Source organism: Athene cunicularia (genome assembly GCF_003259725.1).
Source record: "Athene cunicularia isolate RWA chromosome 5 unlocalized genomic scaffold, athCun1 chr5_part1, whole genome shotgun sequence".
Lineage (NCBI taxonomy): Eukaryota > Metazoa > Chordata > Aves > Strigiformes > Strigidae > Athene > Athene cunicularia.
In genome coordinates, this window is record NW_020799101.1 from 45,842,316 (window position 1) to 45,868,000 (window position 25,685).

Below are 25,685 nucleotides of genomic sequence, written 5' to 3' on the forward strand. Positions count from 1 at the left end.
AAGGGTATAGGGGCCCAGAAAGGCTGGGCACTCTTTAAGAATGAAGGGTTAATGGCTCAGGAGCAGGCAGTCCCCAGGTGCTCTAAGAGAAGCTGACACCAGAGAAGACCACCCTGGCTGAAGAGGGAGCTTTGGCTGCAACTCAGGGAGAAAAGGAGAGTTTACAGCCTTTGGAAGAAGGGGCTAGCCACACACAGTGATTACAGAGAGGCTGTGAGTCTATGCAGGGTGGAAATCAGGAGGGCTAAAGACCAACTGGAAATTAATTTGGCCCCTGCAATCAAGGATAACAAGAAAAGTTTCTATAAGTATGTCAGTAGTAAAAGAAAGTCCAGGGAGAGTCTCCATCCCCTGCTAGATGCAGGAGGAAATGTGGTAAAAAGTGATGAGAAGGCTGAGGTGCTTAATGCCTTCTTTGCCTCAGTCTTTAATAGCAAGGTTAGTTGTATTGATAAAATCTAGCCTCCACAGACAGAATACAGAGACTGGGAGAACAACCCCCCAGCAATCCAGGAGGCAGACAGTGACCTACTGCATCACATAGACATATACAAGTCTATAGGACCAGATGGGATACACCTGAGAATACCGAAGGAACTGGCTGGGATGATCGCCAGACCACTTACTATCTTTTACGAGCAGTCCTGGCTGACCAGGGAGGTCCTGACTGATTGGAAATTGGCCAATGTGGATGCCCATGTACCCAAGAGTTGGGCCACTGATGAACATTGACACAATCAGCAGGCAGACCAAGCTGCTAAGATTAGAGTGGCTCAGGTGGACTTGGACTGGCAGCACAAAGGTGAACTCTTCATAGCCTGGTGTGTGTATGAGAGCTCAGGCCACCAAGGTAGAGATGCAACAAACAGGTGGGCTCAAGATCGAGGAGTGGACCTCACCATTGACACCATTGCAGAGATCATCCACGGATGTGAGACGTGTGCTGCAATCAAACATGCCAAGCGGGTGAAGCCCCAGCGAAATGGAGAGTGATGGCTGAAATATAGATATGGAGAGGCCTGGCAGATCGACTACATCACACTGCCACAGACCCGCCACAGGAAGTGCCACGTACTTGCAATGGTGGAAGTAACCACTGGATGGATGGAAACTTACCCCAGCACTCCATGCCACCGCCCAGAACACCATCCTGGGCCTTGAAACCCAAGTCCTGTGGTGACACAGCACCCTAGAGAGAATTGAGTCGGACAACGGGACCCACTTCCGAAAACAACCTCATAAATGCCTGGGCAGAAGAACACAGCATCGAGTGGGTCTACCATATCCCCTACCACGCACCAGCCTCTGGGAAGATCGAGCGCTACAATGGACTGTTAAAAACCACATTGAAAGCACTGGGAGGTGGGACCGTCAGATACTGGGACTGGCATCTAGCAAATGCCACCTGCTTAGTCAACACAAGAGGACCTGCCAGTCGAGCTGACCCTGCTCAGTCGAAACCTCCACGTGCTGTAGATGGGGATAAAAGTCCCTGTGGTGCACATGAGGAATATATTGTGGAAAATGGTCTGGTTTAGTCCTGCACCAGGCAAAGGTAAAGGCAAACCCATCCACGGGATTGCTTTTGCTCAAGGACCTGGGTACACCTGGTGGGTGATGCAGGACAATGGAGAGGTTCAATGCATACCACAGGGGGACTTGATTCTGGGTGAGAACATGCCGTGAATTATGCTGTGCCTGTGTAAATTATTACTTTGTTATTGCTAACTGCAAATGGTAGCTGTACATGACTCAGATGGTATAGAATAAAGGGGTGGATTATGTCCTGGTTCAGCTAGGATAGGGTTAAGTTTCCCTAGCAGAGAGTGGGAAGGGGTCTCCAGCCGGGTTATTCATACCATGCTGACCTTTGGTCTGGGCGCGGGAGCGCAGGAACTTTTTCCTTTGTGGCTTTGGTCGCTGGAAGCTCTCTGTAACCTTTGCGTTATTTCTCTGTATATCTTTTGTCTTTTTAACTGTTATTGCTGTTTATTGTTGTTATAATTGCTGCTGTTGTTGTTCAGATTGTTTATCACACTGTCATATTAAATTTCTTCTGATTTTAACCCGGGGTTTGTGCCTCACCTCCAGCCTGACCGGCTGAGGGTGGGGGAGGGACAACGGCAATGTGGTCTCCTGTCCTGGCAGGGCCTAAAACTATCACACCAGGCAAGGCACAGATAACTCTTTTCTTCTTCATTCTCCTGCACTTAAAGGCATCATTCATACTTCATAGATGTCTTGACATTTTCTCTGGATGATTTTCAGCCATTACTTGCCAGCATTATTTTTTATTTTTCTGACAGTGGCTTTAAGTTTTCCAGATCAAAGATTCATCTTTTTGCATAAGTACTGTGTTCAGTTTGAGGTCAAAAGTATTTGTCTTTCCATTTGCTCTTCAGGAAAGGTGAAACTACATCCATGTTTTTCTTCCAATTTTGCTATAGCTGTGATGGAAGTTAATATTACTATTGAGAGCTTTTGCCTCCCTGTCCAGAATTATTGATCAGTGTAAACTTTTCTTTGCAATTTTTTTTTAAATCCAATTTCTTTTTTCTCTTTGGTGATGACATTGCCCATAATTTTGATGAATCTTTCTTATGTCACTGTTCTGAGGGATATAAACATCCAGTTTGTTACCAGCCATATCAATATTTATCTTACTAAATACAGAATGTAATCAATAAACACTAGAGAGTTTTCTGCAGAATATTCAGGAAAATTTCCTACAGACATCTGATTGAATTTCTTCATGTAAAATGACTAACATACTTCTAAGGAAGGCTGTTTAGTGTCAAGGCAGACTCAAGATTTATGAAAGAGTATAATATTTAAAGTGTAAGCCTAAAATTAATTATAATTGGATAGTAGTCTTGCCAAGCATAGTGGGATCATACTTAATGTAAGTGAACATTTATTTACTAGTGATTAAACTAGTTTAATGATATATCATGCAGTGCTTCTTTAAACAGTTTGGGCACAAAATATTTTGGTAGTATGGACTTTTTGCTTAACTCTGTTCATATTATTTCTCTAGAGTACTTCTGTGTATCTGTTCCCCTTCATTTTTAATGGCTTCATCTGAATTGTATTTTAAAATAAAAATGTTACAAAAATCTATTTGTGTCCAGAGATTAGTTAATGTCATGAATGAATCTTCTATTTAGTACAGAATGTCCATGTCTATTTACTTTTACTAAATCATCCTTTTTTTTTTTTTTTTTTTTTTTTAAATGAAAACAAAATTGAGAACAAAAGCAGTTGAGTTTAATTTACTCCAGCTTGCCAGTTTATGTTATTTCTTTTTCAACCCCCCCTGGACAGTTACTGGATATTTGCAAAAGTAGTTCCTTATTCCTAAAGATATATCTATATCTTCCAGTAAAAATGTTTATTCTTTTAGATTTGGTATTTGGCATCAGCTATATATTTTGTAGTTTTTCTTCTTAAAAAGTTTCAGCTTCACTCATCAGAAGCTGAGACTATACCATCACAAACAACCATATGAATGCATCAGAAATAATTTATTTATAGTTTTTCTATCCATTTAGTTACATAAACTGTATATTTACTAATTAGGAAACATATGCAGAAATCAAAATTATTTGTAAATGAAAGAGGCAATTTTAAAACAAACAATTTCTGATTAATTCAGATCCCTCTGTTTTAGTCACATGTATTCTACAGAAGTATTTAATCCAAATTTAAATGCCCTAGTGTGCAAGTTAAACTATCATTTAAGAAACTTCAAATTGGAGGAAAAGTACTGATAAATTAGTTTTTTTAGATCAGTTTCAGGTGTCCGTATTGAAAGCATAATATATGGGAAGATGTCCTGCACCAACATCTTCTGGCAAGGTTGTAAGATACACAGCTTGGAACTACTTTCTATTTAATATGAGCTATATTTTGTCAAAATGACAGAAAAGTTTGATCTTAAAATTAGTTCTTCAAAGCTAAGTATTCCTAAATATATAATACGTCTAACACTTGGATTTTGCCCTTTAGACTTCCACATTATGAATTATTATAAATTTATGGGAATAAAAAACCCGTAAGTATATAAAATAGCTGGGCCATACTGTGCCTGAAGACCACATCATCTGCTAGATTGTTACATTGAATCCATCTGTATGTAGTTAAGTAGAGTACTTCAAGACTTCTGATTTAGATTGCACTTCAGCCTCCACTGGAAACAAAGTGGGAAACTTAAGATATGTAGAAATATTGAACCATCTGTTGTTTGAGACAATAGCTGTTGGAATTTACCCATTTACCCATTCTTAGTTAATTTCAATGAGGAGAATGGGATTCAGTGATTGCTTATTTAACTGCAAGTAAAATTTCTAGATATACCAGTTGTGCTATATAGTATTTTAATATACTACCTAAGCATAGTACAAAGAATGTAATTTTTTTTTTTTAGTTAGGTGACTTTTTTTTTTTTTTAAATGTTTAACTAAAAGTTGTTATTCGAGTTACAAATGTCTTTTGTTTAAAATGAATCATTACAGAAACCAAAAGACCTTATGACTTGTTCTGTGATAATATGAAGTGGAAGACATTATGATGGTGACAACAAAGAGGCATTATGAACTGCTTTTGGCTCCAAGGGTCCCTTACAGGACAGTCTAGACATTTTTTTTTCCATTCTTACCTCAGATTTTAACATAAAGCACAAATCTGAGGCCTATGATGTATTATTTATAATATTACATATATTTTTATATATTGTAACATATATTTTCAGTTTCACTTGGGAGGAAAATAAGGTATCCCTGAGATAGGAAGAGCAGTCTAACCTGCCAATAAAGTCTAAGAGTTAAAATTTAAGAGTGTGTAAACTGTAGGAACTATGTTTCATAGTGGAAGGATATGTAGCCTTACTGAAATACAGTTTTGGCCTGAAAGTATTAAATGCATGTGTAAAATAAAGAGCTGCTGAAAGTGTTTGTCAGAAAACATTTCCATAATCCAAATCTCTTTAACTGGTGATACTGGTTTAGTTAGCGGAAGACATGGCAATAAGAACAAAGTTTAAAAAGATGTCTTAGTATGGCATAGATGACTTCTGTGCTTTTTTTTTTTTTTTTTTTTTTTTTTTACAACTGAGTCAAGTATTCAAGTTAAATGCCTTTCTTAGCCAATGCATTATTAGGAGCTTCATCATGCTCTTCTAAAACAATTTAGCATTCAGAACAGGGAGATGTATCCACATTGCAATTAGCAAATACTGAGTATATGTTAATGACTGCCATTATCTCTATCCATTCTAGAGTCATCCACCTTTTCCTCTCTGCACAGTTATGCAAGTGTGTGAGAAACAGAAAGCGGAGAGAAAATTGCCCCCAAATAGCAATGGGAATAATTTTTATTCAAACTTCCAAATTTTGGAAGTTTCTGTTTCAGAAATTATTTTCAGCTGTTAAAGGGAAAAAAGACTTTGAACCAAGGATTTGGTCTGTGACAAGACTTTCAGTTCACCTTTTGCATACTCTTAAAATCCATAAGAAATTGTAATGAATAATATTCTGAATGTGACTTTCTTATTGTAAGACTGATAACAATAATGGAGAGCTATCCTGAGACTGTATTCCCAAGAGGCCACTTGCTATCTTATTTCAGTTCCACTGTCCTTGTATATCTGATTAGGGCATACATTTTAACTTCTCAGTTATGTACATTCATTAATACCTTGAGGGAACATTTGAAATGCACATGAATCGACTCCCATAGACAAGAAAGTAATGTTCATCTGTTAAGGTGGGAAAGCTTAGTTGTATTTGTGTATCTATGTGTATGTACACAGCAAAGTGGGATGATTTGTTTTATTTTATACCTTAATTCAGAAATAGCTATCTTTGATCTGTGAGCAGAAACCCCTCATAGTAAAGAATATGGTCATGAAGACAAAATGAAAAAAGATATTTAAAAATCTTAAATTTTACTTCATCGTAGTAGAATGTGCTATTTGTTAGGAAGGGACATTTGACCGCTTTATCCTGACCATGAAGCAAAAGAGGGATAGTCTCTACTACAGTAGTAACAGTTTTGTGATTAACAACGTATTAATAATCCTGCTCAGTATCATTAACATTTGTGCATACTCCTTACTGCATATGTTAATTTTATGTTATGAAATACATTAACAGTTTATGACCCACTTCTTAAGCAAGAAAAAGTATAATCTCTATTTTTCACCATCAGTCTTTACTAAAACCAGAACTGTGTCTACTGAAGCACAGGCATAACAATAAAATCTATGACCTTTCTTACTGTTAAGTATTTAATGATTTTATCCTTTGATCTATGATCTGACAATTATGACACTCTAATAATATCTTTGCTGTAGCTTATTAGGGGATTAATGGAATACTAATACACTAAATACTGTATTTACTGGTTCAGTGCCTACAATACCTAGAAATTTAGAAGCTGTAAAAGTTATATCCCGAGGTAGAAATGGTGCTTAGGAGAAATTGTTGAAAGATGTGCTTCATGAAGAATGTTTAAATGACTAAAAAATTCCTTCTTTTAACTTTTTTCCTTCCTCACCACTATTATCACTATTCTTTTTATGGAATAGTGTAAGTGGTCTTCCTTACATTCTTTAATTCATTAATATGACTTTAATTTCTGGATGAACCACACCAAGTTTAAAGCTATATTCTTATTAAACACCCGTCAGATTCTAGTGAAAGCATCTAAATGATTTACAAACACTTCAAGAAAATATGAGGGATGGAGCAAAGTTATTCTTGAAAAGCTGAAAAGCATTGCATTAATAATAAGCAACTTCATATGTTTCATAATTTAATTCTTGTGCTTTCTTTTAAAAAACACACCTGCACATCTGCTACCACACCTTCCCCCCTCCATCTAACTTCAGTGAATGAAATTCTGAAATTCACCATAAAATTCTGTCAAAGCTGATAATTTTGAGCAGGGGACTTGCACAGATATTTTATGAAGTGAGAGATAATAAGACATATTAAATCCAACTATTCACAAAACGTGAAACACATTGGTAACAATTACCTCTTATCATGATACAAGGAAATGATCATCTGCTTTGCAACGTATTTACTTACAGCAATTTATAGCAAATTGTAATGATTTCTGAGTATTGCTTAATAATCTTGCTTGCCCTGACTGTTCTGTGGAAGCTTACAAAGGGCTACTCTGTTCATTAAAAAAAAAAAAAAAAAAAAAAAGTTTTCTGTGGAAACTTACCAAGAATTACTATGTTTGACAAAAATGTATTTTTTGTCCTTGGAAAGCAGATCTGCTGTAACTAGTTTAGTCTTTTAATGAATACATAGCCATATATGGGCAGTAGAAATGGATACTGGTACTTTTAAACAAAATAGAATGAGTAAACAGGCTGAAAAAACACTCTTGTTGATCAAGAAATTGGCTAAGAGAATCTGCGCATGCTCTGGGGAAAAGTACAAGGTGAGAAAGACTGTGAGCCTTCCTCCCAAAGACCCTCGAAGATGACCACCAGGAGGCAATGCGCAGGCACAAAGATAACATAAACAGCTGACACCAGCCTTTCTAACTAACCCAGACTTACCCATGCATAAGTATGCTTGTGTTATGTAATCCAATGAATATGGATATCCGCATTCTATAAGATTTCGGTAAAATGTGCTGTGGGTGTGAAAGCTTTGTGGAGAAATCCCCTTGCACTGTGGTGCCAGAGTAAACATATCTTCTTTTTACTCTGAGTTGTAGAGTCTGTTTTCTGCAAATCAATCACAAGTCTCTTTCTGGAAGATAAAGAAGATAAAAGATATCCTGCTTTATGTAATTCAAAGTTAAAGTCAAAGCATATGTGTATTAGTTGATATAGTACTATAATGAACTAATATTGGTTATTTAAACTGAAACAAAATAGGATTTAATTAAAAACTAAGAATGTAAAGAAAATATAAGTTTAATGTAGGAGCTTTTCTTCTCTGGGTAACAATGTTCTTTTTCCTTCTATTCCACCATCAGTTATTTTTCATTCTGACCAGTACATAATAAAGTGAGCACAATAGACATGAGTTTGTCAGACTTCAGCAGGTGTTGAGGAACAAACATTTAACAGCTGTTCTGCTTGTGGGACACAGTTGCTAAAATTTTCTTCCCTTTCCCCACCATGCACTACCATTTCAACACCCATGAGTAAATTCTTTACTTTCAAACACCTCTTTTTGAGTTTGAATGGGTTAGTATCTCACATCTATCTCATCCTACAAACTATATGAGAATATGGAAACCAATTTGGGAAAGGTAGAGAAGAAAACAGCAGTAAAATGAAAACACTAATATGAAAAAGAAGTTTTATGTTGAGTGTTTGTAGAGCAGATTTTTGTGTCTTTACAATGTGTGTGTATAAGTTCTTACAGAACTCTTATTTTGTGGAGGATTCAAGGATGCAAAAATATTTCCATACAGAGGCACATGTTGTTAGCCTCAGACCAACTATTTCAATAGAATAAATTTATAATTAATTGAACCCTTTCTCTCTCCCTCCATTGACTACAGGCCAGTTGGTCTCACCTCTGTGCCTGATAATATCACAGAGTGGATCCTCCTAGAAACTATGCTAGGACAAATGGAAAATAAGGAGGTGATAGGTGACAGCCAACATGGCTTCACTAAGTGCAAATCGTTCCTGACAAATCTGGTGGCCTTCTATGACAGGGTTACAACATTAATGGATAAGGAAAGAACAACTGACATCGTGTATCTGGACTTGTGCAAAGCTTTTGACACTGTTCCACAGGACATCTTTGCCTTTGAATTAAAGAGACACAAGTTTGATGGATGGACCATGCTGTGGATAAAGAACTGGCTGGCTGGCTGCACTCAAAGGCTTGATGTCCAGGTGGATAGCAGTGATGAGCAGAGTCCCTCAGGGATCAGTACTGGGACCAGTGCTGATTAACATCTTTGTTGGATACATGGACAGTTGAACTGAGTGCACCCTTAGCAAACTTGCCAACGACACTGAGCTGTGTGGTGCCGTCAAAATGCTGGAGGGAAGGGATGCCATCCAGACTGACCCTGACAGTCTTGAAAGGTGGGCCCATGCAAACCTCACAAAGTTCAACAGTGCCTAGTTCTGCACCTGGGTCAGGGCAATCCCAAGGAAAAAAGAGGCTGGGCAATGAGTAGATTGAGAGCAGCCTTGTGAAGAAGGACTTGTGGGTGTTAGTGGATGGAGAAGTGAATATGAGTCAACAGTGTAGGCTCAAGCCCACAAAGCCAACCTGTATACTGGGCTGTAATCAAGAGAAGTGCAGCTAGCAGGTTGAGGGAGGTGATCAACCCACTCTATTCCACCCTCTTGAGACCCCACCTGATGTTTAGCTCTGAAGATCCCAACATAATAAGGACATGGACCTGCTTGAGTGGGTCCAGAGGAGGGCCATGAAATGATCAGGGGGCTGGAGCACCTCCCTTATGAGGACAGGCTGAGACAGTTGGAGTTGTTCAGTCTGGAGGAGAGAAGTCTCCAGGGAGACCTCATAGCGGCCTTCCAGTACTTAAATGGGGTCTACAGGAAAGATGGGAAGGGTCTCTTTCTCAGTGAATGTAGTGATAGAACAAGGGGTAACAGGTTTAAACTGAAAGAAGGTACATTTAGATTAGATGTAAGGAATAAATTCTTTACTGTGAAGGTGGTGATGCACTGGAACAGATTTCCCAGAGAAGCTGTGGATGCTCCCTTCCTGAAAGTGTTAAAGTCCAGACTGGATGGGGCTTTGCACAACCTGATGTAGTGGAAGGTGTCCCTGCCCATGACAGGGAGGGTTGGACTAGATCTGTAAAGTTCCTTCCATCCCAAACCATTCTATGACTATGATGTTATGACTTTTAATTTTGCATTTTGCAGCTTGTTGCTGGAGTAGAACAAAGTCCTCTGACCTGTAAAATGTGCTAATTTCTCCACCTCAGGTTTATCCACATAAATCTTGCCCATGTCACTTGAAGCATAGCCAAAGATAATAGAGTATTTTAAAATATGTATTTAATATGGAAAAATGGGCAAAGTGTATGTGAATTTCTGAAGATTGTGATGGAATTTGAGGAGATTCTTCTGAATCTTGCCATTGCTTCTTCCAAAACATCAGACAATTTAATGAGATTATCAAAGGCTCTATATAATTTTTGCCTCTAAGTACTGAAATAGTGAAAATTTGTCATTGCTCATAGCAGTATGGTAACCTCTACTGTTATCAGTGCAACATAAGAATTGACTGCAGCCTCTGTCTTTACCAGTGAAACATATGAATATACTGTGTTAATTGTTACATTTTCTAAGATTGCATCTAGTACTCTCCTTTAGAACTAATCCATTAAAAACTGCTTCAGTATTGTCATGGTCCACTTGGTGGACTTGTGATGGTTCGTTTGCTATGATCTCGAAAGTGCAAAATTAAGGTGACCAAAACAGCAAAGGGGATAGCAGTAATCAGTGAAACTTGATTGTGTTGCCCGTGAAGCGGCACATCATAATTAGAGATGGGTGAAAGAAAGGAGAAAAGTAAAGTAAAGTTTAGAGAGAGGAGGGAGTGAGGTTATAGCTATCACTGCTGATCTCATGACATGCTAACAGTCCCGGGTGCAGCTGATGCTGCATCGTCAATCGTAATAGTCCTTGGTGGGGAAGCCTCCAATTTTCGTTGTCCAGAAGTCATCCTTTTGTAGCACACCTTGCTTCACCTCTGCCTCAGGGGTCTCCGCCCTTCTCAGAATTCAGTTGTCATATCTCCTTCTCAAGCGAGGCTATTGCAGATATGCAGGGGGGAGTGTCCGAGGCGTGGTCAGTCTTGGAGGCCGGTAGCCTTCCACCAGGAGGTGTGTTTTGCTATTATAATGAAGCAAAGTTCGTCTAAGGTTCATGATTTTCTGACAGTGGCTATGCGATTATCTCTTAACAGCTCTGGCTGGGCCCAGGTACCGAACAATAGCACAGCACTCTTTGTACTGCACGTCTCAGGCACCAAAGAACAGCACTGCACTGCCTGCACCACACGGGTCAGTGCTCAGGAGAACAGCACAGCACTCGCTGTGCCACACAGTTCTGCATTCTGGAACCATTGTACCACATTCCACTCCAGGGATCGGCAACTGTTCCAAGCAGGCCATTGTTGGGTATCTCACTGTCCATGTCCCTGATGACAATGTTCAGACAATGCTGATCTTCTGACCAACTTACAAGTATCCCCCTGTGAACTGCAATTTTTCCTAAATATACAAGAACACAAAAGAAAATACATCTAAAATGATATTTATATTGTTTCATAAATATCTAGCTAATGGAATATAAATGGTAATACTATGCTAAATTGTTACACAGAAGACAAAACTTTACATTTCCTCAAAGAAACATTTTCTTTTTTTTTTTTTTTCTTTTTACCAATATTTTAATTTTAGCTTGCCTGATCAGAAAAGGAAAGGTAGTTTTTGCAGAACTATTTCGGTAGGTTTTGTGGCATATTAGGTGAATTCTGGATTTACTTTTTTCACTTCAGGAAAATAAAAATCTGCATCTCTGAATATGCTTTATGAGCTTTAAAAAAAGTAATGTATACAATTGTTTACATAACTAATTTCTATATTAGTGGTTTTCCATATTTTTTCACCATAACTTTTTTTTTTTTTTTAACTCTTGAGCAAATCACAAGTTAAAAATTATGACAATTATAAATTAAAAGGAAAGTGACTATTAGTTCAGTTTACCAAAACTGAGAAACCCCTTTTCTCTTTCTCTCTTATTCTATTTTACATTTTTTACCTCTAAACTTTCTCACTCTTGTTCATTTCTTTGACCAAGTGACAAGTTTTTTTCATTTCATGTGAATTTTGGTTAATTTTGTCCCAGATTCCTTTGTCCACATAATAATTTTCAACCTAGCAAAAAAAATTTATTCTTATGAAAGCTAACACACCAGAGCAGGACAATCAACGTTAAAGCCATTCTAAAAAATTTTTTAAAATATAATCATTATATTTTTAAAAGTGCAAATTAAGCTTTAATCATGAAAGTAATAAAGATCAATATTCCCAAACAGTAAAATATTTTCATGTGTTACACTACTGTTGATCTCGACTATTAATGAACTCTTCTGCTGCAGGTTTCCTCAAAGTTGCAATGATCAGTGTGGAACACAATCAGTGAAATGGTTATAAAACCAGTTATCCCTAAAGATGTGTTGTGTGATGTTGTGATTGAATCCTGCCAGAGTGCACAATGTTGGAGAGAATGTTGAAGACATTCCTAACCCAGAAGAACATGCAAGAAGAAGTATGATTTCAGAAGAATCTGATGAATTAATGAAAATGGAGATGGAAGAGTCTCTAGTCTTTAAAAGCACAGACAGCAAGGATAGAACAAGTGCTGGTAGCCCTTTAAGGTTAGTACAATTTGCTTTTGATTTGTCTGAGACTAGAACTGAGATGTAGGAACTTAGAAGAAGCTATAAAAAACAAGGTGTCATGGGGCATATTAATGGTGTATTTTGCCACTTCCAAGAAGCTTTGGCTGTGAGATTCTCAACCTGAACCAGATTTTGTGTCTTACTCATTGTTGATGTAAAGAAAAGGTTGTGCACACAGTTCTGGTTCTCTCACCTAAAAATAGCTAGAGCAGAAATGGAAAACCTTCTGAGGACAGAAAGGAGGATCAAAATTAGGGAATAGCTTTTTCAAGAGAAATCAATACTTCAGCCTGGGAAAAAGATGACTTAAGGGAGAGACCATAAATGTCTACAAAACTATGAATCACACAGAGAGTCACCAAAAATTAGTTGTTCACTTTTTCTTCCAGTATGAATGCAAGAACCCTTTATAGAATACAGGAAACAGGTGTAAATAAAAACCAGAGGTGACAGTTCCTTATGAAGTAGATAGTAACTGTATGTCACAGATGAAAAATGATTGTGCATAGTAGATGTTTACATTACTCTCCAGGGAGAATGGAAAACTATTTGAAAGAGAAATATTAATGAAATGCAGAAACTCTCTCTGTATTGGGAAATCCCAGAGTGAGAATAGCTCAAAATTAGTAGAGTAGTTGAAAGGGGACTTTATATACAAGTGCACTGTTTTCACTCTTCCCAAGGCAGACATTTATTGGCAATGCTAGAAAACAGATATTGGGCTAGTTAGTCCCTTTTCTGCTTCAGTTTTATGTTCTTACAATGTGTAAAGGGAGAAAAAGGAAGGGGCACAATAAACCAGGAAAACTGTAATAGTATTGTCATCTCATTAGATGTGTAGGAGTACACAAGAACAGAGCTGTAGGTGGGAAGAAGCAGTGTTGTGACAAGCCTTAAAAGTGAGGACAAAAGATTAGAACTTTTCTGCTAAGAGAAACCAGGAATTGGCTGTAAAATAGAAATAAATAAATAAAATAATTCAGTAGTGTGGCAAGAATATACTTTTGACAACAGCAAGTTTGATGTATTGAAAAAGAGGAAATTGGGATGCAGAGGAGGATTGCATCAAGTGCACTATATCACACACATGAGGTTATAGGTTTTTGTAAGAAAAGACTGAGACCTTGAGGTGAGCTGCTACTAATCATGCTACTTCCTGTTAAGGATACTAAGTACTGAAATCAGAGAGGCATTTTTTTTGTGTTACAACTAGACTGCTACACCTGGGAACACAATGTGTTGGATTTTGGTTTCATAATACAGTAAGGTCCTGCTAGATTTGCATGTAATACTGGAATAACAACCTGTAATGAAGATGAAATCACACCTGCTGGTTTCTTTCTGATGAAGAAAATAGGAAATGCATAGAAATACTTAATGAAAGAGAACAAACGTGAAATGGCACTGATATACCTTGGTTTTGACATTTCACTTTCTCTAATTTCAGAGATTTGTTCATCAGGATCTCTGTTACGCAAGAGAAGCTAGAAATATGGGAGAATGCCTATAAGAAAGATTTGGAGAAAAAAAAAAAGTAAGTAGACTCACATATCTTACTCTAGTGTTATGATATGTTGAGAATTAATACTGTCTCCAAAACTGATTTTCGGTTATGGAATTTTTTTTGCTGAAGAGAAAAATTTAGTAGTCTCAGAGTTAAGCTTTGAATGTACATATACAACACGAGTTCTAATAGTTCTATTTTTGGCAAGCTTAAATTTCCAACCTCTGGGGAGAAAAAAAAAAAAAAAAAAAGCAGCGCAAATTTTCATGCTTTGATATTGGTGGCAATTAAAAACTTGACTACCAAAACTGAATTTAAAACTTATATGGCTTCCAATAATGTTCCATAATTGACCTTCACTTCTGTCTTGGGGCTTCTGTAGCTAAATAGCATTCAAAATGATGGAGACCATACATTTTTATTTTTTTTTTTTAAATACTTGTGTATGTATGTTTAGGAAGAGTTAGTGTCTACATGAAGTATAAACCAGGAAATTGTAGTCTAGTGTGTATAACTTTGTTAATTATTTAAACATAATTTAGAAAAAAAACCCCACATTCTTATTTTCTGGAGCTCTTTATTGTCTGTCTCTGTTTAAACTGCATATTAATGCAAAAGTCACTAAGGGCTTGGTTTGCAGGAAAAATAGCTTAAGGAAAGAAGTTATTTGTTTGTTTGTTTGTTTGTTTTTCCTGCAAATATTTTTAAAGATGTAAAGAGAGGCTAAATTTTTAGCTTGTTATGGCAGTTAGTCATCTGTTTTGACTGTTTAAACCTCTATAACACCTTTGTATGGCAATCATGCTCAACCAACTCGATAGCCTTGTATGATGGAATGACAAAGGCACAGAAGCAGATATTGTCCATCTTGACTTTAGGAATTTTTTCAGCATTGTCTCCTATAAGATCCTCATAGGCAAGCTGTTGAAGCATATGCTGGGTGAACAGAATCATTCTCACAGTGTTTTCTGATGTTCAGACAAAGTCTCGTGTTTAATTTGTGCTAATTGACTCTTGTTCTGATACTGGACACCACAGAAAAGAGCCTGGTTCTCTTTGATCCTTCTCTTCAGGTATACACATTGATGAGATCCCTTCTGACTCCTCTCTTTCCTGGGTTAAACAGGCCCAGCTTCCTCAGCCTTACCTTGTAGGGGAGGTGCTACAGTCCCTTCATCATCTTGGTGGCCCTTTGTCTGACTCTCTCTAGTATGCCTGTGTCCCTCATACTGTGGAACCCAGAACTGGACACAGTACTCCAGGTGTGGCCTCACCAGTGCTGAGTAAAACAGAACGACCACCATCTTTGACCTCTTGTCAGCTTCTCTCCTAATGCAGCACAGGACACTCTTAGTCTTCTTAGCAGGAAGGGCACACTGCTGGCTTCCCCTGACCTTAGTGTTCACATAGGTGTCCTCCTTACAACTCCCCCTCCTTCTCCCGGGTTGCCCTTCTTAAATATGTTATCACAGAGGCGCAGCCACCATTGATAATTGGCTCAGCATTGGCCAGAGGTGGGCCCAACTGGGAGCTAGGGGATCCTTGAGAAGCTTCTCACAGCGTGCCACAACTATAGCCCCCTCCCCCACTATGGAAAACCCTCTCCACACACAAAACCCAGCACAACAAGAATATATACTTCTTGATAAAGCAATAATAAAATGTGGAATCTGTTCAGTAAAACTAGCAATTCCTTCAGTGGCTGGGTTTGTTGCATTTAAGGTGATGAATTAATTTTCTAAGAGATGAATCCCCTTGTGTTCTAGCCAGTCCTCAGAGATTAGAGGATCTAGGGGTGGTTGGATTTACCTCTTAATACGTATGCCAATTGGAGCTCTAACTATAGGCCTGACACCAGATGCACGAACAGCCTGTATGCTCTGGGGCAGGTTGCATTCAAGAGAAGAAGTCAGAGTCACGAGTAGTGTGGTTTATTTTTACGCAATATCTACAGATTCTTTGAGATTGCCTACGATAAATGCACAAACTGCAGGTTGGCTATATAGCACTACACAAAAGAAAAAACAATTGCAATCACACACACAGTTCTTGCGTAATCACTCGATGTAGCCAAGGGCTCAAAGCTTACCAAAATGCGTCCCTTCTAGGGGGAGTGAGGAGCAAAAACATGTCGATCTGTTCCTCCAATTTGGTGTCAGATTATCATCCCTCCAAATTAGACACAAACTCAGGATAGTATTTATCTTAGTATGTATGTGTGAGTGAGTGGGACTGTGGTCAAGGCATTATCTTTTGAGTAACAACACAGTACATTCCTTGGTGTGAAGATGCACTGTTTTTTTGTGGGAAAAGAGGGAGGATGAGAGAAAAGGTTGGCAGGCTACTGCAAAAACAGTCCCTTCAGATAAGTGAAAGAATGGGACCGTGCGGCCTACACCTCAATTTGCATTCCTCCTTGGCCCATGACAAACAAAAATCACCCGACCTACATCCTGTCGTTCTGGGCACACTATGTCAAGGAAATGTGTGTTTTACAGATTTTTCACTGTTTGGCTTTTCTCATGCTTCCAACACTTACTGAGAAGTAAACTGAAATACTGTTATCTGTATCTGGGTAAGACGTACAAATTCCTTGTAGTTGTTTCTTACATTTGATATTTTCTTTAATGCAGGACCAATTTTCCTCCAGATTGACAGTTTCCAGATCTCACTAAATTTGAAGATCATTTTCAGTATCTTGAATATCCAGCAAATTAGTAGTGCTTGTCAGTCATTTACCAGACTTTAAAATATTGAGTGCTGTTGTTTCAGAATAAGATAAAGTTGAAGACGGGTGCTGTCAGTCAGCTCTGAAGTATACAGCTGGAATAAAGTCAAGAGTGTTGGCAAAAACACTGTGACATCAAGATCTTCAGGGGAAACATGATTAGGTATTTGGGTTACTTTCCCAACCCAAAAAGGTTCTTAAGTGTGGATAAGAAAAGCAATAAAATACTTATTTAAGTCTTATATAGCCAATTATATGTGTTGAGATCTATTTACTTATATTTTTAATCCTCATATCCTGTGGACAGAATAAATTTTGAGGCCAGAGATACAGAAGATGGATTGAGGAAGAAAATCATTCACGTACGAGAAAATAGATTGGTAAACCTGGGAGAAGAGAGAGGATTAATTCCTGGCAAATTAACTAAAGGAAGGAGAGAGACATGTTGATGAGGAAGGAGAAGGTAGATCAAAACAGAGGAGGACTCTTGACTTGTTGGATCTCCAAGTTACTCACAATGACTTGGACAGAGGGTGGAATAATGGTGTCATGACATAAAGGCTTATCCAGCCTGAAGCTGTGTAGAGATTAAGACTGTAGGTTTGTAGGATTCCATAATACACAAGGACACAGAGGCTTTAGTCTTAAATATCTCTACTTACCACAAATACCAGAAAAATTACCACTAGCAAGTATATCTATGATTAATAAAGTGTATACAAGTATATATACATAAAGCTATTATAAATTGCTATCAGCAATCAATAATACAGCACCAATCACTAATATGGCAGCAGAATAATAGCAGCAATGAAATGTTCACATTTCCTCTAAACTCTGGATAAACAGAATGAACGATCTGGCCAGCTGCTCTGCACTACATATTAGAGTGTTAAAAAAAGGAACTATGGCGCACTTGAGGTGTGAAAATTATGAATAATTATAGAATGCATCTGGAAAATGTGATACAAAGGTTGAAGTAAAGTTCACTACAGGAGTAGCTGCATTTTGATAGAGTCAATTACATCTTTGTTTACCTGCTGTGTACATATAATATCCAAAATGGATTACATACAAAAGTGTTAAGATTTCAATGTCAACCACTCAAAAGCTGGCATATTCCTAAAAAAGAATCCCCATAACCTTAAAAAGACCACCTTATGTGACTGCTTTCTCGCATAGTTTTTAATTAAGAATTGCTTTTTTAAATAGGAAGCTTCTGGCATTGGGGCATGAACCTGCCAGTACCAGGACAGAGATGCCTTTAGTGCTACAGGCGTGTGCAGACACACACAGGCCATTGGCTCCATTCCAGTTCCCAGAAAGAAAGGCCTTCCACAGGCCCTGGGACATTTTGTTCTTTCTGCCTTTTCCCCTTTCCTTTTATTTCTCTTTCCTCTCCCATCTCACTCTCTGCCTCTGTTACCTTTGATCCTGATTGGGTTGTTAATCAGTTTTTCTCCTGCCTTTTTTCCTCTAGGGCTTCCTCCCTTCTTTTCTATTTGCATTTACACACCTACTGCCTTTGATTTGAATTCTCTTTTTGTTGCTCCTTAACCTTTGTTTCACCCACATCACCCTTGCTCTCTGTCTTTACCTTTACTGCTGTATGATTGATACTTCGCCTAGTTATTGTGGTTGTCCTGGAGGTCAAGTTATCACTGATAACAGTTTCCACCCTGTTGAAAACTAAAAAATGTGCTGTATGACTGTCTACAGTTTATGTCTGTGAAAGTGATAACAAATGTCACTGACATTTGACACAGCAGGGTCACTGACGCGCATGAAGGAACAGATCCCTCTACCCATTTCATCAACCTGTGAGTGTTGTTTGGTATGACAGGATTCCCTCCATATTTTATAGGCTCAAAAAGACAGTTCTCATGATGAAGAACCATGCCACAATGTGGGAAAGGGAGTAGGGTAGGGAGTGTGACCTCTTCTTTTTCCACAGTGACTCCAGTACCGGTAAAGCAATCTCTTGTAACATCACTGCTGTCTGTGGTGAAACTTTCCTGTCAGGTGGACAGATAATTTTTAAGAAATACTAGTAACTGCTGAGATATTATAGTGACACTTCTGATTTGGTTTAGCACCTTATTTTGTATCTTAATTTATTTTGGATATCTGGTCTGATATTAGATTTTTGCTTACAGCACTCTAAAAAGGTTGCCAGGTGACTTCAGTGTTTTCCTAATGACAACCTTGATCTCAAAAGGCAACTCACAGGAGTCACAGTAGTGGGAATTTGCCATGAGATTTTGCAATTTCTCCAGCAGTGAAAACTGCTGAAAGTGCTGGCTAGTGTTCCATTATAAGGTTGCCACGTCAAGTTTGCCCTTACTGACAGTGGCAAAAAGAGACAGTTTCAGTTTAATTTTTGTCTCCCACAGGTAAAACTTCAAAACTATATACAAAACTTGAAGTTTTTTTTTTTTTTTTTTTTTTTTTTGTTTGCATATAATGAAGTCACATTGTTGTTGTCTTTCTTCAAAAGCTCTACAGCATGTATGCATCTTGTCACTAATTTTTTACACCAATCTTGTGAGATTCTTCACTGGCACTGTAAAAATCTAATTTTCTCCTTACTGGTTCTTACTGTGTTATTGTGATCTCCTCTAAAAAGGCATTTCTCTCTTTAAGTTACCAGTTCAATTTTGTTATTGAATATTGCACAGCATCTTCATTGGGCTTCTCTGTGTTATATCATACCAGTCTCAGGTGACTGGTATGGACAAGAAGTTTATCCTCCCAAGAAGCTCTTATTAGCTCTTCCTTGCCTATGCTAATAAAGTCTATTTTGTGTTGTATCACCCTGTATACCTTTATACCCTGTACTAACTTACTGTGTTAATACCTTGCTATATTAAATAACACTTGTAGTAGGTCCATAAGACAGAAACTTTTTTTTTTTTAATTTAGTCCAAGAGGCCCAGATTTTTCTAAAGTGTTTATTTTGCCTGCTTATGGACATCCACTGTTTTTCCTTCAGAGATGGAAAATGGAAAAAAAATATGGAAGTTCAGTGAACTTTACTGCCTTCTATACAATTAAAAGATGGTAATATTTTCCTGTGAATTACCTTGGGTATTATCTGAAGAAACTGTTCCCCAAAACAGATGATGAAAGTCTGAAAATGCAAACTTTCTATTTCTGTTTCATTGTCCAGAGCCCTGTTAACTCATGAAACCTCTAAAATACTTTGCATGGAACAAACTTTCCAGAATATTCTGCTCATAGGTAGTGGAAACATTTTTGTCTTTTCATCCTTTTATTTAGCAATATTTTAGCATAATTAGAAGCCAAAGCTTCACTCATTTTTCCTCATTGCTTGCTTCCTTCACTTTCACTAGAGTGGCCAAGTAGCATAAAAGCCTTTTCTTCTTCTTCAACTTGTTCTATAATTCCCAGAGAAGAGAATCTGTCAAATTTCTCTTTTATCCCCTTCCTTAAGGTCAGAATAATTTTCATGGAGCAGAGGAATGGGCCCCTTTAGCTTTATTTTGTAATTTATTGACAGTTTCCCTTTTTCTGAGAACAATTACTCCTTGAACGTGCCTATAGTTGAGGAATCAGTCCTACCAGAGAAAGCAACCTCTTGCAAAAACTGCAGACATAACATGTTTTGAATCCAGTAATTGGTACTTTTCTTCACTGCTGTTATAAATTGCATACATGCTCTTCCTCAACCATTTCACACAATACTCCCTTTGGAAAGATATGTCTTTAAGCCTTGACTTTAACCTATTTTGTTCCTACTGCCTAGTTTTGGGTTTTTTTTCTTAGTACTAATGCACGGTTACAAATATAACTGTATTCACCTGTGCCAAACTTACTAGGCTCGCTGTTCTTCTTCAACACTACCTGTAGATTTTTTGAAGGGTTTCTCTGAACTAATAGGCTCTTGTTATCTGATTTGTCCATGCTGTTCATGCTCTGATGGGGATTGCAAAATGATACACTGCACTGTAGTTCTTTCATCTTTCCCCAAATACTGTGTATTTTCTTGTCTGGCAAATCATGTGCAGATCCATGTACTGTCATTTTGTGAACTCTGATTCTGAGCACTGCATGATATGTGTTTCTCATATATTTTCCTGCAGTATTTGGGCCCTCTAGGGTTGTTGTTTTTCCTAAGCAATAGCTTAGAAAAGGTGATGGTTTTGAATCTTTTCTTCTGGATGGTTTGCCAAAACTGAATTTTGTATTTTCTAGCAGACACACTTGAGATATTTAGTCTTAGATCCTAACTGGGTTTGTGTCTCTTGTCTGGGACTTAGCTCTGTAAAATTACACAACTGATTGGCCTCAGACCATTCACAGCCTTCTATGTTGTGTTGTTTCCTTCTTCGTGAGACTGCAGTGTTTCCTAAGTGTTGTTCAAGATTTCTCTACTTGTCCCTATATTACTGGGTGCAACTCAAAGGAGCTCCTATTTCCCCTATGATTCCACTCACTCTCTGTTTTCCTTCCCCAGTTTGTTTTCTTTTTGGTCCAATCAACATTTAATGATCATTAAGAGTAAAAAGTGAAAGATAATTTCTCCCTTTGGAAGTCTGTTCTAACTTTGTGTAGTGTGAAACACCACACTAGAGCCATTTGTCTCCTCACTTTATTAAAAATACATGTTCTTCATTGTAATCTTTCTGCTTTTAGTGCTAATGTCTAAGGGCACATTGGCTGTGGTAGATAATTTCAGGACAGTTTCTTGGAAAGATGATTAAGTAACATCCCTGTAGGAATTAAGTCATAGTAATTTTTGGGAGTCCTTGCAACATCATGGAAATATAAGAAGATGTTGAGCAGACCCAACAACAGGTTTTATCTTTAGAACATTTACCTGTCTACCTGTAAATCTCAGAAAATAATTTATAAATGGTATTTGTAAATACCTTTCTCAGATGTTGTTTCAGATGTTGACATTTTCACCAGACATGACACTCAAACATTAATGACTTGACCAAATACGATTGTTATTCATGTAAACAACAAAATGCATTTTCCTCGACTTGTATGGTCTTTACTACTACTATTCTCACAATATTTCAAGCTATTACATAAAATTAGATGATAGAAAATAATTCCACAAACTTTTTAGAATGTTTTGGAACTGATTAGTAAGGCTATTGAAAGAGCCAACTGTAATTACTCTAGCTTATGTTTTGCAAAAATTAAATTCCCCCACTGTTACATAGTCAGAAATGACAGCATAGATTTAATGCAAATCCTAGTAAAAATTATCTTCAACAAAAAATTGGAAAATTAATTCAAACCCCATAATTTTCAGAATGATATGCCCAACAAAAGTGCAGGTTAAGACTGTCATAGAAACCTGGAGCATAACAGATTCGTAAGTGTCTGATGAAATAACTAACATGAATTTACTCCTTTTCTGACTGACTTAATAGTGGGCTATTATGAAATAAGATTTGTAGTTGTCCTGATCCAGTGTCAGGGGAGGTTTCGATATGATCTCAAGAGCAAAATTAAGACACAAAAGAGGTCAAATGCTGTACACTCAAACCAGTTTTTATTATTAAAAATGAAGAGGGGTAGAGATAGGACAGAGTGGAAGGAAAAGACAGAAATCAAGCAATCATCCAGTACAGAGTTGCAAGAATGGTCACTACCATGGATCCAGTGGCATCCTGTGGGTCCTCAGTCTTCAGTTCTTTGGTGGTGAGTGTTGTGGAAAGGCATTAGCTGTCTTTTTCTATCTGCTAAGTCTCAGAAATGCGGCATTTCGATCACAGCTAACCCCTGCAGGAGGTTAACCTTTGCAGGAACAAAAGCACAAACGCCAATATGGTGGATGCTATTTTCAGTTTATTAACTGCACAATTGCTTTCTGTACATCGCAAGATCTTTAGTTCCCTATTCTTTCCCTGCATCACAAGATCTTTTCATGTGCCTCTATTTTTCCTGTACATCGCGAGATCTTCCGAGCGCCTCTCCCTAAACTTCCCCCTCCCCATGCTTTATCGACCATGCATCAGAGGTTGTATAAGACCGATGCCTTCCAGATCTTCCCTTTCTTTGTTCTGCAGCGGCGCCCACAAGACCCGTCTGAGAGCTGTCTCAATCAAGGGTTAATCAAACTTCAAGAACAAAGCACACTTAGAATAGTTCCACAGAAGGCTAAAACAATACAGCAGTTATGATTACTAAATAAAAGATAAGCTAATTTTGCTACTTGTAATTAAGGGATGTGACTAAATACTACAAAAATAAACAGTAAGGAAAATATGAAGTAGCACATTAATTAATAGAAGTACTAACGTTCACATCCGCAATTGCTAGGGAACCCTGGATGCAGCGAGAGTTTAGAGTGCCCTTCCTCACAAACTGGAAATCCTACGCGATGCGTCCATCCATAGGTGAGGCATCCAACGTCGCTGCAAGCAGGTCCAGCCTCTAAATCAACAGGTCAAAATAGCTGGCACCTTTCTTTGAGTGGAAACATCTGATTTCATCCTCCTGTTGGGTTCCACCCAGAGCCTGGCCAGCACTCCAGGGGGAAAACCAAGGGAGTTTCTGAATAAGGTTAAACACTTAAGCTCTTAATTCTTAATATTCCTAAACAAAGAAAGTTGAATATATGCATTTTTATAGCATTTCATTCTTATTAATAACTAAATTTCATCTAAACTACATCTTCCACTACTAATAAATCTAAATATTTCATTAAGGCAACTGTAGTGTGTTTTGTTCTGTTGCAGTAGCAAACATTACTCAGACATTCTGCTTAAAAGATCAGTTGAAGAGATTGCAAACAGTTGGTACAGGGGCATCCATAGCACCCACAGCTGGATCCTGAGAGCTAGCTGCCTCTCATACCTCAGGTATGGTTACCCACACCTTGCCAGTAATCACCAGGGACTGAGACCTGTGAACACACAAGCATAACCTCTTCCCCAGGCTATTAAAGAAAATGTTTCTATTTGTACAAAATCTTTCCACCATCTACTAATCTAACCTTACCAAATGTTTGTGGTGTTGCCACCAGAATTAATATTGTGGGCAATGGTGTTGACCTGTGATAGACAAAAGGGTTCTTTTCCTGTCGCATTTGCTATAGTTAACCATATGTTAGGTCTGGGTGAGATGGTTCGTCTTGCAAAGGATCCAAGTAGCCAAAGGCCACAGAAAATCTACAAAAACTTTTAAGTAGAAGTAGTTATTTCAGGTTTTATACATCGTGCAGGTATCCATTTAACTAAACCATCCTTTTCCACTGCTGCATACCCACGCCCAAACACTCTCAGTGACCAGCCCGACTCCCATGTCATTGGTTGCAGTTCCTTGATCTGAACCAAGGGATAGTTTCTTGTCGCCTGGGTTGGCATAAAGTGTTTCTACAGGGGAGGTGTGGACTTGTCGCCTCTTAACAAAGTGATTTAGAGCATAAAAGGCGCGGGACAAAAGAGTCTGCTGTCAGTCTATGGGTATTGTCCCCTTATGACCTTCCCCCTTCCCAAGCTGTTGCAGTTTTGCTTTTAGGGTGCGATGTGCACATTCTACTATTGCTTGTCCTTGACTGTTGTAAGGAAGGCCATGCACTAACTTGATGTCCCATAATGCACACCATTCTTTGGTACGTTTAGAAATGAAACAAGGGCCATTATCTGTCTTGATTTCTTGTGGCTTCCCTCATAAGGCAATGACGCTCTCCCAATGAGCAATAATGTGTTTGGCTGTTTGTTTGCGAGCCATCGTGGCTAATATTGTAGAGCTAAAGGTGTCAATGGTTACTATGAGGTATTTATTTGGTTTTAATAGGTCACATTCTGTTATATCAGTTTGCCATATCTGATTGGGAGACCCCTTGGATTGACACCTGCTTCCCACAATGGGCCCTTTTGACAGTAGGGACAAAGGGCTACTATGGTTTTTGCTTGTGACAGATAAATATGACATGTTTTTGCTAAGGTTTTTGCTCCGAGGTGCTTTGCAGCATCTAGTGACCATACACTCTGAGCCGCCTGGTCAGCATTATGATTGCCTTCTACAGTTGGACCAGGTAGGGATTGGTGACTGTTCACATGTATAAGAAAGGCCTGCCCTATGTGTTGTTGTAGAGCATCATGAAGTAAAGTTGACGCTTCTGTCTGTACAAATCCTACTGTTTTCATTTTGTGTACAAGTTTATAAACATATAAAGAGTCTGTAACAATATTAATTGGATTCTCTGTTTCCTGCTGAAGTGCCATCTGGACTGCTTTGGCTTCCAACCATTGTACTGATGAGTCCACAATTTCTTTTGCCAGCGTCCCTCAGCTTTCCATACAACTGCAGCTGTTTGGGATTGTGAAGAGGCATCTGTAAAGTATGTTATGCCAATAAGAGGCCTCATGACTAGAGGTAGTGTAAGTTTTAGCTGAAGTGCTTTCAAGTGGAAACCCATTGTAGACATCCATGTAGTGTACCACATGATGGTCAGTCTTACCTTCTCTCAGTGGTGTGATGGCTTTGGCCATGTAGAGCTGACAAATGACAGGTGAGTTTTTCATACCTTGAGGTAGTACAGTCCATTGCCAACGCTGAGCTGGTTGAGCGAGGTTCACAGAAGGCACGGTAAAGGCAAACCTTTGTTTGTCGGCGGGATGTAAAGGGATGCTGAAAAAACAACCTTTAATATTAATAATCACAATGGACCAATCTTTTGGTATGGTGGAACCCCAGGGCAATCCAGGTTGCAGGGCACCCATTCCTGCATCTGTTGATTTACAGCCCTGAGGTCATGGAGTAAGCGCCACTTAGTCTTATCTTTCTTTTGGATACGGAACAGAGAAGTATTCCAAGGGTTTGTAGAGGTTCCAAATGACCTGCCGGTACTTCTCTTTCTACTAATTGTTAAAGTGCACTTAGTTTTACTGAGTTAAGCAGCCACTGCTCGACCCACACAGGTGAAGAAGTTAACCATGTTAGTTTTAAGGCTGGTATGTGCTCGGCAGTGGCCTCTAATCTAAATTTGTAATGCCAATTTTCATTTGTTGCATGCAGTCACGGCCCAACA

The 25,685-nt window shown here is 38.3% G+C and overlaps 1 long non-coding RNA gene across 1 annotated transcript; it reads right to left on the reverse strand.

Moving 5' to 3' along the window:
- Positions 1–15,316: 15,316 nt before the first annotated feature.
- On the reverse strand, positions 15,317–24,519 carry LOC113480795. Its single transcript, XR_003398533.1, has 3 exons — positions 23,865–24,519; positions 16,326–16,333; positions 15,317–15,330 (listed from the first exon to the last, which is right to left on the reverse strand). It is a non-coding gene; the product is annotated as an uncharacterized LOC113480795 (long non-coding RNA).
- Positions 24,520–25,685: the final 1,166 nt, after the last annotated feature.